The 15052-nt window shown below is 45.6% G+C and overlaps 1 long non-coding RNA gene across 1 annotated transcript; it reads left to right on the forward strand.

Annotated features, from left to right (window-relative positions):
• Positions 1-12666: 12666 nt before the first annotated feature.
• On the forward strand, positions 12667-14823 carry LOC135051301 (uncharacterized). The gene is made up of 3 exons (XR_010242172.1): positions 12667-12874; positions 14261-14386; positions 14669-14823. It is a non-coding gene; the product is annotated as an uncharacterized LOC135051301 (long non-coding RNA).
• The last annotated feature ends 229 nt before the right edge of the window (positions 14824-15052 follow it).

The following is a 15052-nucleotide window of genomic DNA, read 5'->3' on the forward strand; positions in this document are numbered from 1 at the left end:
TTTTGAAAAAAACATAACAACTAAAATCACAGAATTTGGGGGTAATTTTGCTCCTACGGAATTATTAACCTCAATAACAATCATTTCCACTCATTTCCAGTCTATTCTGAACACCTCACACCTCACAATATTGTTTTTAGGCCAAAAGGTTGCACCGAGGTTTCTGGATGACTAAGCTAAGCGACACAAGTGGACAACACAAACACCTGGCCCATCTAGGAGTGGCACTGCAGCGTCAGACAGGAGGGCAGATATTAAAAAAAGGCTCCAGACAGCACATCATGCAAAGAAGAAAAATAATTGAAATGAGGTTGTTGTACGACTAAGCCAAGTGACACCAACAATTGACCAATCTAGGCATGGTATCTGCCCTCCTGGCAGATATAAAAAAAAAGGCCCCAAACAGCACATCATGCAAAGAAGAAAAATAATTGCAATGAGGTAGTTGTATGACTTAGCCAAGCGACACAAACAATTGGCCTATCTAGACGTGGCACTGCAGTGGCAGTCAGGAGGGCAGATATCAAAAAAAGGCCCCAAACAGCACATGATGCAAAGAAGAAAAAAAGGTGCACCGAGGTTGCTGTATGACTAAGCTAAGCGACACAACCACCTGGCCCATCTAGTAGTGTCACGCAGTGGCTGAATGTCGAGAGTGGGCCGCAATTGTTCGGTCCACTGACAGCATCTCGAGCACGCTCCAGTCACTTTTAAAAAAATCTGCAATTGGTGGACTTATATGGCAGTACCCCAGGACTAATACAGCAGTACCCCTGGACTCATACGGCAGTGTCACATAGGATGGCACTTTTCAAACTAGGCCCCAAACAGCACCTCATGCAAAGATGTCGAAGAGGTGCAATGAGGTACAGTAGCTTTATGACTAAGCCAAGCGACACAAACAATTCCAACTGGAATTATACGTCCAAATCACTGGAATTATAAGTCCAAATCACTGAAATTAATTGGCAAAATCACTGGAATTATACGTCCAAATCACTGGAATTAATTGGCAAGATCACTTTAATTATACGTCCAAATCACTGGAATTAATTGGCAAAATCACTATAATTAATAATTAATAGTCCAAATCACTGGAATTAATTGGCAAGATCACTGTAATTAATAATTATACATCCAAATCACTGGTATTAATTGGCAAAATCACAGTAATTATACGTCCAAATCACTGGAATTAATTGGCAAGATCACTGTAATTAATAATTATATGTCCAAATCACTGGAATTAAATGGCAAAATATCGCTATTGCCTGCCTAGTGAAGTGGAATCAAGTTGGGATTTGGTACCAGGGACACAATACCTCCATTAATTGTCTAAATCCCACTGCACTAATGGCGGATACCGGATGCACGTTTAACACCAACATAAGTGTCAAGGCCTCAGTTATGAGGGCTTTCATCGTCATGTGAAGCTGAACCACTAGTCATGAACATAGGCCAGGGCCTCAGCCGTTCCTTGCCAATTAGTGTCGTAAATGGCATATTGGCAAGTTTATGCTTCTCGTCAGACCATTTAAATTTCTTTTTTTGGGTCTTTTTACTGAACTTTGGCTTTTTGGATTTTACATGCCCTCTAGTATCACAATGGGCATCGGCCTTCGCAGACGACGTTGATGGCATTTCATCATCTATGTCATAACTAGTAGAGATGAGCGGGTTCGGTTTCTCTGAATCTGAACCCGCACGAACTTCATGTTTTTTTCACGGGTCCGAGCAGACTCGGATCCTCCCGCCTTGCTCGGTTAACCCGAGCGCGCCCGAACGTCATCATGACGCTGTCGGATTCTCGCGAGACTCGGATTCTATATAAGGAGCCGCGCGTCGCCGCCATTTTCACACGTGCATTGAGATTGATAGGGAGAGGACGTGGCTGGCGTCCTCTCCATTTAGATTAGGGTTGAGAGAGAGAGAGAGAGATTGACCTGAGGCTGTGATACTGTAGAAGAGAGTGCAGAGTTTAGTGACTGACGACCACAGTGACCACCAGACAGTGCAGTTGTTTGTTTTATTTAATATATCCGTTCTCTGCCTGAAAAAAACGATACACACAGTGACTCAGTCACATACCATATCTGTGTGCACTGCTCAGCCCAGTGTGCTGCATCAATGTATATATATATCTGACTGTGCTCAGCTCACACAGCTTATAATTGTGGGGGAGACTGGGGAGCACTGCAGTGCCAGTTATAGGTTATAGCAGGAGCCAGGAGTACATAATATTATATTAAAATTAAACAGTGCACACTTTTGCTGCAGGAGTGCCACTGCCAGTGTGACTAGTGACCAGTGACCTGACCACCAGTATATATAATATTAGTAGTATACTATCTCTTTATCAACCAGTCTATATTAGCAGCAGACACAGTACAGTGCGGTAGTTCACGGCTGTGGCTACCTCTGTGTCGGCACTCGGCAGCCCGTCCATAATTGTATATACCACCTAACCGTGGTTTTTTTTTCTTTCTTTATAGTCATACTAGTTACGAGTATACTATCTCTTTATCAACCAGTCTATATTAGCAGCAGACACAGTACAGTGCGGTAGTTCACGGCTGTGGCTACCTCTGTGTCGGCACTCGGCAGCCCGTCCATAATTGTATATACCACCTAACCGTGGTTTTTTTTTCTTTCTTTATACATACATACTAGTTACGAGTATACTATCTCTTTATCAACCAGTCTATATTAGCAGCAGACACAGTACAGTGCGGTAGTTCACGGCTGTGGCTACCTCTGTGTCGGCACTCGGCAGCCCGTCCATAATTGTATATACCACCTAACCGTGGTTTTTTTTTCTTTCTTTATACATACATACTAGTTACGAGAATACTATCTCTTTATCAACCAGTCTATATTAGCAGCAGACACAGTACAGTGCGGTAGTTCACGGCTGTGGCTACCTCTGTGTCGGCACTCGGCAGCCCGTCCATAATTGTATATACCACCTAACCGTGGTTTTTTTTTCATTCTTTATACATACATACTAGTTACGAGTATACTATCTCTTTATCAACCAGTCTATATATTAGCAGCAGACACAGTACAGTGCGGTAGTTCACGGCTGTGGCTACCTCTGTGTCGGCACTCGGCAGCCCGTCCATAATTGTATATACCACCTAACCGTGGTTTTTTTTTCTTTCTTTATACATACATACTAGTTACGAGTATACTATCTCTTTATCAACCAGTCTATATATTAGCAGCAGACACAGTACAGTGCGGTAGTTCACGGCTGTGGCTACCTCTGTGTCGGCACTCGGCAGCCCGTCCATAATTGTATATACCACCTAACCGTGTTTTTTTTTTCTTTCTTTATAGTCATACTAGTTACGAGTATACTATCTCTTTATCAACCAGTCTATATTAGCAGCAGACACAGTACAGTGCGGTAGTTCACGGCTGTGGCTACCTCTGTGTCGGCACTCGGCAGCCCGTCCATAATTGTATATACCACCTAACCGTGGTTTTTTTTTCTTTCTTTATACATACATACTAGTTACGAGTATACTATCTCTTTATCAACCAGTCTATATATTAGCAGCAGACACAGTACAGTGCGGTAGTTCACGGCTGTGGCTACCTCTGTGTCGGCACTCGGCAGCCCGTCCATAATTGTATATACCACCTAACCGTGGTTTTTTTTTCTTTCTTTATAGTCATACTAGTTACGAGTATACTATCTCTTTATCAACCAGTCTATATTAGCAGCAGACACAGTACAGTGCGGTAGTTCACGGCTGTGGCTACCTCTGTGTCGGCACTCGGCAGCCCGTCCATAATTGTATATACCACCTAACCGTGGTTTTTTTTTCTTTCTTTATACATACATACTAGTTACGAGTATACTATCTCTTTATCAACCAGTCTATATTAGCAGCAGACACAGTACAGTGCGGTAGTTCACGGCTGTGGCTACCTCTGTGTCGGCACTCGGCAGCCCGTCCATAATTGTATACTAGTGTCCAATCCATCCATCTCCATTGTTTACCTGAGGTGCCTTTTAGTTTTGCCTATTAAAATATGGAGAACAAAAATGTTGAGGTTCCAAAATTAGGGAAAGATCAAGATCCACTTCCACCTCGTGCTGAAGCTGCTGCCACTAGTCATGGCCGAGACGATGAAATACCAGCAACGTCGTCTGCCAAGGCCGATGCCCAATGTCATAGTACAGAGCATGTCAAATCCAAAACACCAAATATCAGTAAAAAAAGGACTCCAAAACCTAAAATAAAATTGTCGGAGGAGAAGCGTAAACTTGCCAATATGCCATTTACCACACGGAGTGGCAAGGAACGGCTGAGGCCCTGGCCTATGTTCATGGCTAGTGGTTCAGCTTCACATGAGGATGGAAGCACTCAGCCTCTCGCTAGAAAAATGAAAAGACTAAAGCTGGCAAAAGCAGTAGCACCGCAAAGAACTGTGCGTTCTTCGAAATCCCAAATCCACAAGGAGAGTCCGACTCCAATTGTGTCGGTTGCGATGCCTGACCTTCCCAACACTGGACGTGAAGAGCATGCGCCTTCCACCATTTGCACGCCCCCTGCAAGTGATGGAAGGAGCACCCGCAGTCCAGTTCCTGATAGTCAGATTGAAGATGTCAGTGTTGAAGTACACCAGGATGAGGAGGATATGGGTGTTGCTGGCGCTGGGGAGGAAATTGACCAGGAGGATTCTGATGGTGAGGTGGTTTGTTTAAGTCAGGCACCCGGGGAGACACCTGTTGTCCGTGGTAGGAATATGGCCGTTGACATGCCTGGTGAAAATACCAAAAAAATCAGCTCTTCGGTGTGGAAGTATTTCACCAGAAATGCGGACAACAGGTGTCAAGCCGTGTGTTCCCTTTGTCAAGCTGTAATAAGTAGGGGTAAGGACGTTAACCACCTCGGAACATCCTCCATTATACGTCACCTGCAGCGCATTCATAATAAGTCAGTGACAAGTTCAAAAACTTTGGGTGACAGCGGAAGCAGTCCACTGACCAGTAAATCCCTTCCTCTTGTAACCAAGCTCACGCAAACCACCCCACCAACTCCCTCAGTGTCAATTTCCTCCTTCCCCAGGAATGCCAATAGTCCTAGATGGGCCCGGTGTTTGTGTCGGCCACTAGGGTCGCTTATCTTACTCACACAGCTACCTCATTGCGCCTCTTTTTTTCTTTGCGTCATGTGCTGTTTGGGGAGGGTTTTTTGGAAGGGACATCCTGCGTGACACTGCAGTGACACTCCTAGATGGGCCCGGTGTTTGTGTCGGCCACTAGGGTCGCTAATCTTACTCACACAGCTACCTCATTGCGCCTCTTTTTTTCTTTGCGTCATGTGCTGTTTGGGGAGGGTTTTTTGGAAGGGCCATCCTGCGTGACACTGCAGTGCCACTCCTAGATGGGCCCGGTGTTTGTGTCGGCCACTAGGGTCGCTTATCTTACTCACACAGCGACCTCGGTGCAAATTTTAGGACTAAAAATAATATTGTGAGGTGTGAGGTATTCAGAATAGACTGAAAATGAGTGGAAATTATGGTTATTGAGGTTAATAATACTTTGGGATCAAAATGACCGCCAAATTCTATGATTTAAGCTGTTTTTTAGGTTTTTTGGAAAAAAACACCCGAATCCAAAACACACCCGAATCCGACAAAAAAAATTCGGTGAGGTTTTGCCAAAACGCGGTCGAACCCAAAACACGGCCGCGGAACCGAACCCAAAACCAAAACACAAAACCCGAAAAATTTCCGGCGCTCATCTCTAATAACTAGTGGTAGCAGCTTCAGCACTAGGAGGAAGTGGTTCTTGATCTTTCCCTATTTTATCCTCCAAATTTTTGTTCTCCATTATGTTTCTGGAGTTATATAACACAATATACGGAACAGGAATGACTGATGGCTGATGGCCAGGACACTACCACTGGTCTGATGCAGCACAACACAGCAACACTGTGAGGGACTTGTGGTTGTTATTATTATTATAACACTGTAGCAGTGGACATATAGCAGCAGCGTATACCACTGTGACTGCCTGGTCACTGGAATGACTGATGGCCAGGACACTACCACTGGTCTGATACAGCACAACACAGCAACACTGTGAAGAACTTTTTGTTATTAATATTATTATTATACGTCAGCAGTGGACATATAGCAGCAGCGTATACCACTGTGACTGCCTGGTCACTGGATTGACTGATGCACAGGACACTAGCACTGGTCTGATGCAGCACAACACAGCAACACTCTGAGGGACTTGTGGTTGTTATTATTATTATTTTAACACTGTAGCAGTGGACATATAGAAGCAGCGTATACCACTGTGACTGCCTGGTCACTGGAATGACTGATGGCCAGGACTCTACCACTGGTCTGATGCAGCACAACACAGCAACACTGTGAAGGACTTGTTTTGTTGTTGTTGTTGTTGTTGTTGTTGTTGTTGTTGTTGTTATTATTATTATTATTATTATTATTATTATTATACGTCAGCAGTGGACATATAGCAGCAGCGTATACCACTGCGACTGCCTAGTCACTGGAATGACTGATGGCCAGGACACTACCACTGGTCTGATGCAGCACAACACAGCAACACTGTGAAGGACTTGTTGTTGTTGTTGTTGTTATTATACGTCAGCAGTGGACATATAGCAGCAGCGTATACCACTGTGACTGCCTGGTCACTGGAATGACTGATGGCCAGGACACTACCACTGGTCTGATGCAGCACAGCACAGCAAAACTGTAAGGGACTTAATATACAGCAGCAGTGGACATATGGCAGCAGAGGACACCACCACTGTGAATGGTCACTGGATTGACTGATGCACAGGACACTAGCACTGGTCTGATGCAGGACAACACAGATAATTATACATCGGCACTTGGCATATGGCAGCAGATGACACCACCACTGTTGAATGGTCACTGGACTGACTGATGCCCAGGACACTACCACTGGTCTGATGCAGGACAACACAGCAACATTGTAAGGGAATTATTAAACAGCAGCACTGGACATATGGCAGCAGAGGACACCACCACTGTGAGTGGACTGAAGTAGCAAAATACACCACCCTGAACTGATGCAGCACAACAGAGCACCCTATACAGCAGCACTGGACATATGGCATATGGCACAAGCACTGTGACTGGACAGATTCAGCACAAGCCACAGACACTGAGGACACTGAGAAAACGGAGCCACATCCTCTCTGTACACTCTCCAATGCCGGAGTGAAAATGGCGGAGACGCGCGGCTCCTTATATTGAATCCAAATCCTGCGAGAATCCGACAGCGAGATGATGACGTTTTGCCTCGTTCGGGTTTCCGAGTCAGACGGGAAAACCCGAGCCGGGCTCGGAACCGGGTTCAGACTGTTAAGTTCAGTACGGTTCGGTTCTCTGAGAACCGAACCCGCTCATCTCTAGTTGTTTTAAAATTTAGATCCAGGACAGGAATGAAAGATTTAGCTCTCCTTGCCTTTCTGCAGTGGTTCTCAATCTTGGGCCTCACTACACCCTAACAGTCAAGGTTTTAAGAATCTGCATGCTTGAGCACAGATGTTTAAGTCAAATTGACTCAGGTACTAATTAAGCCACCTGCACTCAAGCATAAATATCTTTAAGACTTACACTGTTAGGGTGCCTTAAAGAGTTTGAGAACCACTGCATTACTGAAAAAAGAAACAATTTACCACATGCAGACTTGAATCTCCTACAAACAGGGCCGGTTCTGGGGCTTTGCGCGCCCCGGACGGCAATGGGGGTGTGGCTTCATACAGGGGGCGTGGTCATTTACGCCCCCTGTACAGACTACTGTAGCGCTCTGAAATGTGCCCCCCGCTGCCGCTTGCCGCTGGCCGCTGTGAAGCCCTTCGTGGAGAGGTCCTTTAATGTGCTGTGCGTGATGACGTCATCGCGCACCGCACAGCAAAGGACCTCTCCACGAAGGGAAACTCTAGTTTCCCTTCACAGCGGCAGCGGGGAGCAGCGGGCAGCGGGGGGCACAGCAGCAGCGGATCTTGCCCTGGTGCGGCGCCCTCTGGATGGCGCCGGCGCCCTCCGGAAGACGGCGCCCCGGGCAAAAGTCCTGTTTGCCCGTGGCAAGATCCGCTACTGCCTACAAAGCAACCTCAGTAAATACTTTTGGGCTGAAAAGATTTTCTGGAGGATCTGGAATAGTTGACCAGTACTATGGCAATGCACTAATGCACCCTGGTTGTTACAAATGTACTTGATATCTGATCTGCACTGTAATTCAATATTTTTAAACAAATTTTAATTGAATTTAAATTGATCTGCTATAGAACTCCGCCAAAAAATTCCAATAAAAATCCTGACCGAGACCAGGAAAAACTATTATGAGTGCCTACATGGCAAAGGAGACTTTAGGCCAGAGGTTCTCAAACTCGGTCCTCGGGGGCACACACAGTGCATGTTTTGCAGGTCTCCTCACAGAATCGCAAGTGAAATAATTAGCTCCACCTGTGGACCTTTTAAAATGTGTCAGTGAGTAATTAATACACCTGTGCACCTGCTGGGTTACCTGCAAAACATGCACTGTGTGTGCCCCCGAGGACCGAGTTTGAGAACCTCTGCTTTAGGCAATTCTCATTAAGGCATCCATAACTGTATTGTAAGTAACCTTAATAAAAAAAACCTTGCAACCAACTGATAATACATAAAATGAAGATGCAGATACAACTGCATTGGATAAACGTCACAGATTTTATTAATTGAAATGAGCAGATTTTAATTTCTAAGTGGGTGGCTAGTTTTAGCAAAATAAATGTACTAAAAATGAGAGGATGACTAACCCAAAAATACCCCCAACCCCCGCCCCCGCCTCCCTTTCTTAGGCGTAACCTGTGCTATGATGGACTCCTCAACACCCTTTACTATGACAGTCTGATAGCTTCAGCAAAGAAAAGAGCCCTGTTTCTCCTACATAGGTAGGACACACATACTATTCTTCAAAAAGCTAAGTGCCCAACAACAACCTCTTGCGCCACTCATGGCCACTGGTTTGCAGCATCTTTCTGCCATTGCTATGTCTAATGAACTGCAGACTGCCACCTGTACAAAACAAACCAATGAAAATGAATCCAAGAAAGAAAAAATACCCTTAATAAAAATGTCTAGCCCTAACTTTAGGCAATTCAGATTCACCCCATAAGGTCTAAAACATTGAGAACTATCCAAAAGAGATCTAGCAACCAGACCTTCCACATCAATATTAATCTTCTTCCTTACCTAATACAAAGCTACAGAGTCCTTAGAACACTTCCACATGAACCTAGGAATGGTCTTGGACCAAACTAATCTGACTCCAGGACAACAGGACTGCACAGCTAACAAGTCAACCTTAATTCCCAATACCTTTCACTTGCCAAACGTCATTCCATCTACTTTCGGGTTTTGGTTGGATCTGATGATTTTTTTAAAAAACATAAAAACAGATAAAATCACACAATTTGGGGGTAATTTTGATCCTACTGTAATATTAACATCAATAACATTAATTTCCACTCATTTCCAGTCTATTCTGAACACCTCACACCTCACAATATTGTTTTTAGGCCAAAAGGTTGCACCGAGGTCGCTGGATGACTAAGCTAAGTGACACAAGTGGTTGGCACAAACACCTGGCTCATCTCGGAGTGACACTGCAGTGGTAGACAGGATGTCAGTCTTAAAAAATAGGCCCCAAAGAGCACATAATGCAAAGAAAAAATGAGGTGCAAGATGGAATTGTCTTAGGACCTCCCACCCACCCATATGTTAATAAACCCATCATTTAAGCGACAGGTGGTCCCCCTGTAAAAAGCTCACCAAGTTCTCTGAATCATAGCTAGCTACAAACATACCACCTCCTACTTTGATGACTTTTCACATTATGAGAAGAGGCAAGAGGAAGAGAACAGTGTCAAGAAGGTGATTAAAAATTTAAGAGGCACACACAATCAGGAACAACACACAGCCTTTCATATCCACTCCTATGTTGGTGTGGAATAGAAAGGACTACAACCAGGCAAATAGATAATTATTAATTATTAACACGTTACTGGACAAACTGAAAAACTAGGGGTCAAAGCCTCCAAATTTGTACCCCCATCTCCGTGTTCAGGGATTAAGATAATATCAGATATAATGCTGGGATACAAATAAACTGGGGTATACCGCAGGATAAAGATTGGATATTTTCCCCTCCACGGAGTCTGGAGACTTATTTTGTGAAAATCTCATGGGTTTCTTTTTTTCCATTTTTTATTTATTGCATCGTTTATTTACATATTTTGTGGCAAATTTTTCACAGCTCCCAGTTACACGCACAAGAGCATACCTCGTTGCCCCAGTTACACGCATGTGAGCATACCTGTGTGTCTCGTTTATTTTTTTTCATATTTAATTTTTAAATAAAGCAGCCCCATAGATGTTTTAGCAGCCCGTCGTGACACGCACAGCAGCCCTGTATGGGACAAGTTGAGTTCGGGTGGGTTCAGTACAGTACTAAGCAGGACTGTGCAGTGAATTTTTTGTTATTGAGCTCCTGCTCTAGTGGAGCTTACCACTCTACAGTCGAAAATCATTTCATACTATAAGTAGGGCTGTGGGAGGAAGCAAAGCTTACCTCTGTGCCCACAGCATGCCTCAGCCTGGCAAGCCAGACATCTTCCTCGCTGTATGCCACCATGAGACTCCATACTGGGCCTTATTCAGTAACTGTTTGTGCCTCACAGGAGCTCCTGGCCTACAGTATCTAGGACTGCAGTATAATGGAAAGCTGATGCAATGCAAGATTACTGAAACTCTGTTCTTGTAACACTGCAAGGACTTGCGATAACCCTACACAGCCCTTAGGAAAAGAAGATCCCTGTAAAACAAATGCGCATCTTCTAAAAAAATAATCCCAAAATGTGGAACATCAATTGTGAGGAAATGAGGTCTGTGACAATTAATATAGCTGTGCCTCATTTCCCATGTCAAATATGTACTTTTTGTACCCATATCCATATACATCCAATTCGTCTGTTTGTTCATTCTCCATAACATGTCCATTGCTGCTCACCCGATACAGGGGTATATGCAATAGCGGGCGAATTGGCAAAAAAGGCGAATTCCGGGCCGTTTTCGCCTCCAAAAATCAATTCGCCTATGCAGTGCAGTCATTTTTCGCAAAAAAACGGCCCGTCAAAATTCGCGTTTTCTCAATTCGCCTTTTTCCGAATTCGCCTTTTCTGCAATGGTACAGATGCTGCAATTCGCCTCCAGCATATTCAATTCAAGTTTGGAAATTCGCCTGCAGTGCTTTTAGACAGCAAATTCGCGATTTTCACTCCGCCACACTTTGGAGGGTGAAAACAAATTAAAAAATTTTAAACATGTTTTTTTTTTTTTTTTTTTTTTTAGGAATAGCAGATCTATTTATATTAGAAGGGATTAGGTACTTTTTTTTTGGGGGGGGGAGGCACAAATATTATTTATATATTTTTTAAAATAATATATTTTTTTTTTTTTTTTTTTTTTATTGCTGGAACGTAAAATCAGAAAAAAAAATGGCGTGGGGTCCCCCCTCCAAAGCATAACCAGCCTCGGGCTCATTGAGCTGGTCCTGGTTCTAAAAATGCGGGGAAAAAATTGACAGGGGATCCCCCGTATTTTTAAAACCAGCACCGGGCTCTGCGCCTGATGCTGGTGCCAAAAATACGGGGGACAAAACGAGTAGGGGTCCCCCGTATTTTTAACACCAGCATCGGGCTCCACTAGCTGGACAGATAATGCCACAGCCGGGGGTCACTTTTATGCCGTGCCCTGCGGCCGTGGCATCAAATATCCAACTAGTCACCCCTGGCCGGGGTACCCTGGGGGAGTGGGGACCCCTTCAATCAAGGGGTCCCCCCCCCAGCCACCCAAGGGCCAGGGGTGAAGCCCGAGGCTGTCCCCCCCCCATCCAATGGGCTGCGGATGGGGGGGCTGATAGCCTTTGTGTTCAAAAAAAAAGATATTGTTTTTTCCATTAGTACTACAAGTCCCAGCAAGCCTCCCCTGCAAGCTGGTACTTGGAGAACCACAAGTACCAGCATGCGGGAGAAAAACGGGCCCGCTGGTACCTGTAGTTCTAATGGAAAAAAAATACCCAAATAAAAACAGGACACAGACACCGTCGACAGTAAAACTTTATTACACACTGCCGACACACACATACTTACCTATGTTCACACGCCGACATCGGTCCTCTTCTCCATGTAGAATCCACGGATACCTGAAAATAAAAGATCAATATACTCACCTCAACAGGCTCCAGAGATAAATCCACGGACTTGGCAAAAAAAGAAAACGAACAACCGGACCTGCGGACCGAAAGGGGTCCCATGCTGACACATGGGACCCCTCTCCCCGAATGCCGGGACATCACGTGACTCCTGTCACTGATGTCCCTTCAGCCAATCAGGAAGCGCTACTGCCACGCTCACCTGATTGGCTGGACGCCGTCTGTACTCTGACAGCGCCTCGCAAAGCCGCTCCATTACTTTCAATGGTGGGAACTTAGCGGCTAGCGGTGGGGTCACCCGCCGGTCACCGCTGACCGGCGGGTGACCTCACCGCTAGCCGCTAAGTTCCCACCATTGAATATAATGGAGGGAGCTGTGCGATGCGCTGTCACAGCGATCAGCCAATCAGGTGAGCGCAACGAAGTTGCGCTTCCTGATTGGCTTAGAGACCTGTCAGTGACAGCTGTCACTGACAGATCTTAATCGTGGAAAGGTGTCCCATGTGTCAACATGGGACCCCTTTCAGTCCGTTTTTGGTGCGGGTAAATGCGCTTTCTTTTTTTGCCAAGTACGTGGATTTATCTCTGGACCCTGAGGTGAGTATATTGAACTTTGCTTTTCAGGTATCCGTGGATTCTACATGGAGAAGAGGACCGATGTCGGCGTGTGAACATAGGTAAGTATGTGTGTGTCGGTAGTGTGAAATAAAGTTTTACTGTCGACGGTGTCTGTGTACTGTTTTTATTTGGGTATTTTTTTTCCAGTAGTACTACAGGTACCAGCGGGCCCGTTTTTCTCCCGCATGCTGGTACTTGTGGTTCTCCAAGTACCAGCTTGCGGGAGAGGCTTGCTGGGACTTGTAGTACTAATGGAAAAAACAATATCTTTTTTTTTTAACACAAAGGCTATCAGCCCCCCCATCCGCAGCCCATTGGATGGGGGGGGACAGCCTCGGGCTTCACCCCTGGCCCTTGGGTGGCTGGGGGGGGGACCCCTTGATTGAAGGGGTCCCCACTCCCCCAGGGTACCCCGGCCAGGGGTGACTAGTTGGATATTTGATGCCACGGCCGCAGGGCACGGCATAAAAGTGACCCCCGGCTGTGGCATTATCTGTCCAGCTAGTGGAGCCCGATGCTGGTGTTAAAAATACGGGGGACCCCTACTCGTTTTGTCCCCCGTATTTTTGGCACCAGCATCAGGCGCAGAGCCCGGTGCTGGTTTTAAAAATACGGGGGATCCCCTGTCAATTTTTTCCCCGCATTTTTAGAACCAGGACCAGCTCAATGAGCCCGAGGCTGGTTATGCTTTGGAGGGGGGACCCCACGCCATTTTTTTCCCTGATTTTACCGTTCCAGCAATAAAAAAATTATTTTAAAAAATATAAATTATATTTGTGCCTCCCCCCCCCAAAAAAAAAAGTACCTAATCCCTTCTATTATAAATAGATCTGCTATTACCAAAAAAAAAAACACCAATAGAAACATGTTTAAAATTTGTCCCGGCCTTTGGGAGAAAGGGGTATGATGTGAAAACATTGGACCCCTTTCATTAGTCCGCTGGATCGGTGTGCGTTTTTTTGTTTTGCCAAGTACGTGGATTATCTCTCTGGACCTGGATGTACCTCTGGACGCTGGAAGGTGAGTATGATTTTTTTGACAGGTACCTTCGGTTCGTCGGAGATCGTTGCAGTCGGCGTGTCAACACAGGTGAGATGGATTGCCCAGAACTCCCTTTGTCCAAAATCACCCTGGCATGTCCAAAATGCATCCCTCCGGCACTTGCGTCACTACACATCCAAACATTCCATGAAACAGCAATGCTGGTCAGGGAATGTTTGGATGTGTAGTGATGCAAGTGCAGGAGGGTTGCATTTGGGCCGCTGCAACCCACTTGTGTTGTGTGGACTGTATGTACCTCTTCTTTCCATTCCCAGGGTGACACTATTACCCACATCTGGTAGCTCATACTGTTCTCTTCCACAGGTCCTGCGTTGTATCTTCCCAAGTGGCGTGGATGTGAGGAGACACGACATTTCACCCGATGTTCCATGGGCGACCTACTGGTGATGTGGACCTGACCCTCCGCCATGTAGCAGACAACCACCTCAGGTGAGATGCAATTGACCAACAAAACTCACTTGTCCTAAATCACCCTGGCATGTCCAAAGTGCAGCCCTACGGCACTTGCGTCACTACACATCCAAACATTCCCTGAAACAGCAATGCTGGATCAGGGAATGTTTGGATGTGTAGTTATGCAAGTGCAGGAGGTTTGCATTTGGGCTGCTGCAACCCGCTTGTGTTGTGTGGACTGTTGTATGTACCTCCTTTTTCAGCCCCAGAGTGACACTATCACCCATACCTGAAAGCTTAAACGGTTCTCTTCCACAGGTACTGCGGTGTATCTTCCCAAGTGGCGTGGATGTGAGGAGACACGACATTTCACCCGATGTTCCATGGGCGACCTACTGGTGATGTGGACCTGACCCTCCGCCATGTAGCAGACAACCACCTCAGGTGAGATGCAATTGACCAACAAAACTCACTTGTCCTAAATCACCCTGGCATGTCCAAAGTGCAGCCCTACGGCACTTGCGTCACTACACATCCAAACATTCCCTGAAACAGCAATGCTGGATCAGGGAATGTTTGGATGTGTAGTTATGCAAGTGCAGGAGGTTTGCATTTGGGCTGCTGCAACCCGCTTGTGTTGTGTGGACTGTTGTATGTACCTCCTTTTTCAGCCCCAGAGTGACACTATCACCCATACCTGAA

The sequence above is a fragment of the Pseudophryne corroboree genome, chromosome 2, assembly GCF_028390025.1.
Source record: "Pseudophryne corroboree isolate aPseCor3 chromosome 2, aPseCor3.hap2, whole genome shotgun sequence".
NCBI lineage: Eukaryota > Metazoa > Chordata > Amphibia > Anura > Myobatrachidae > Pseudophryne > Pseudophryne corroboree.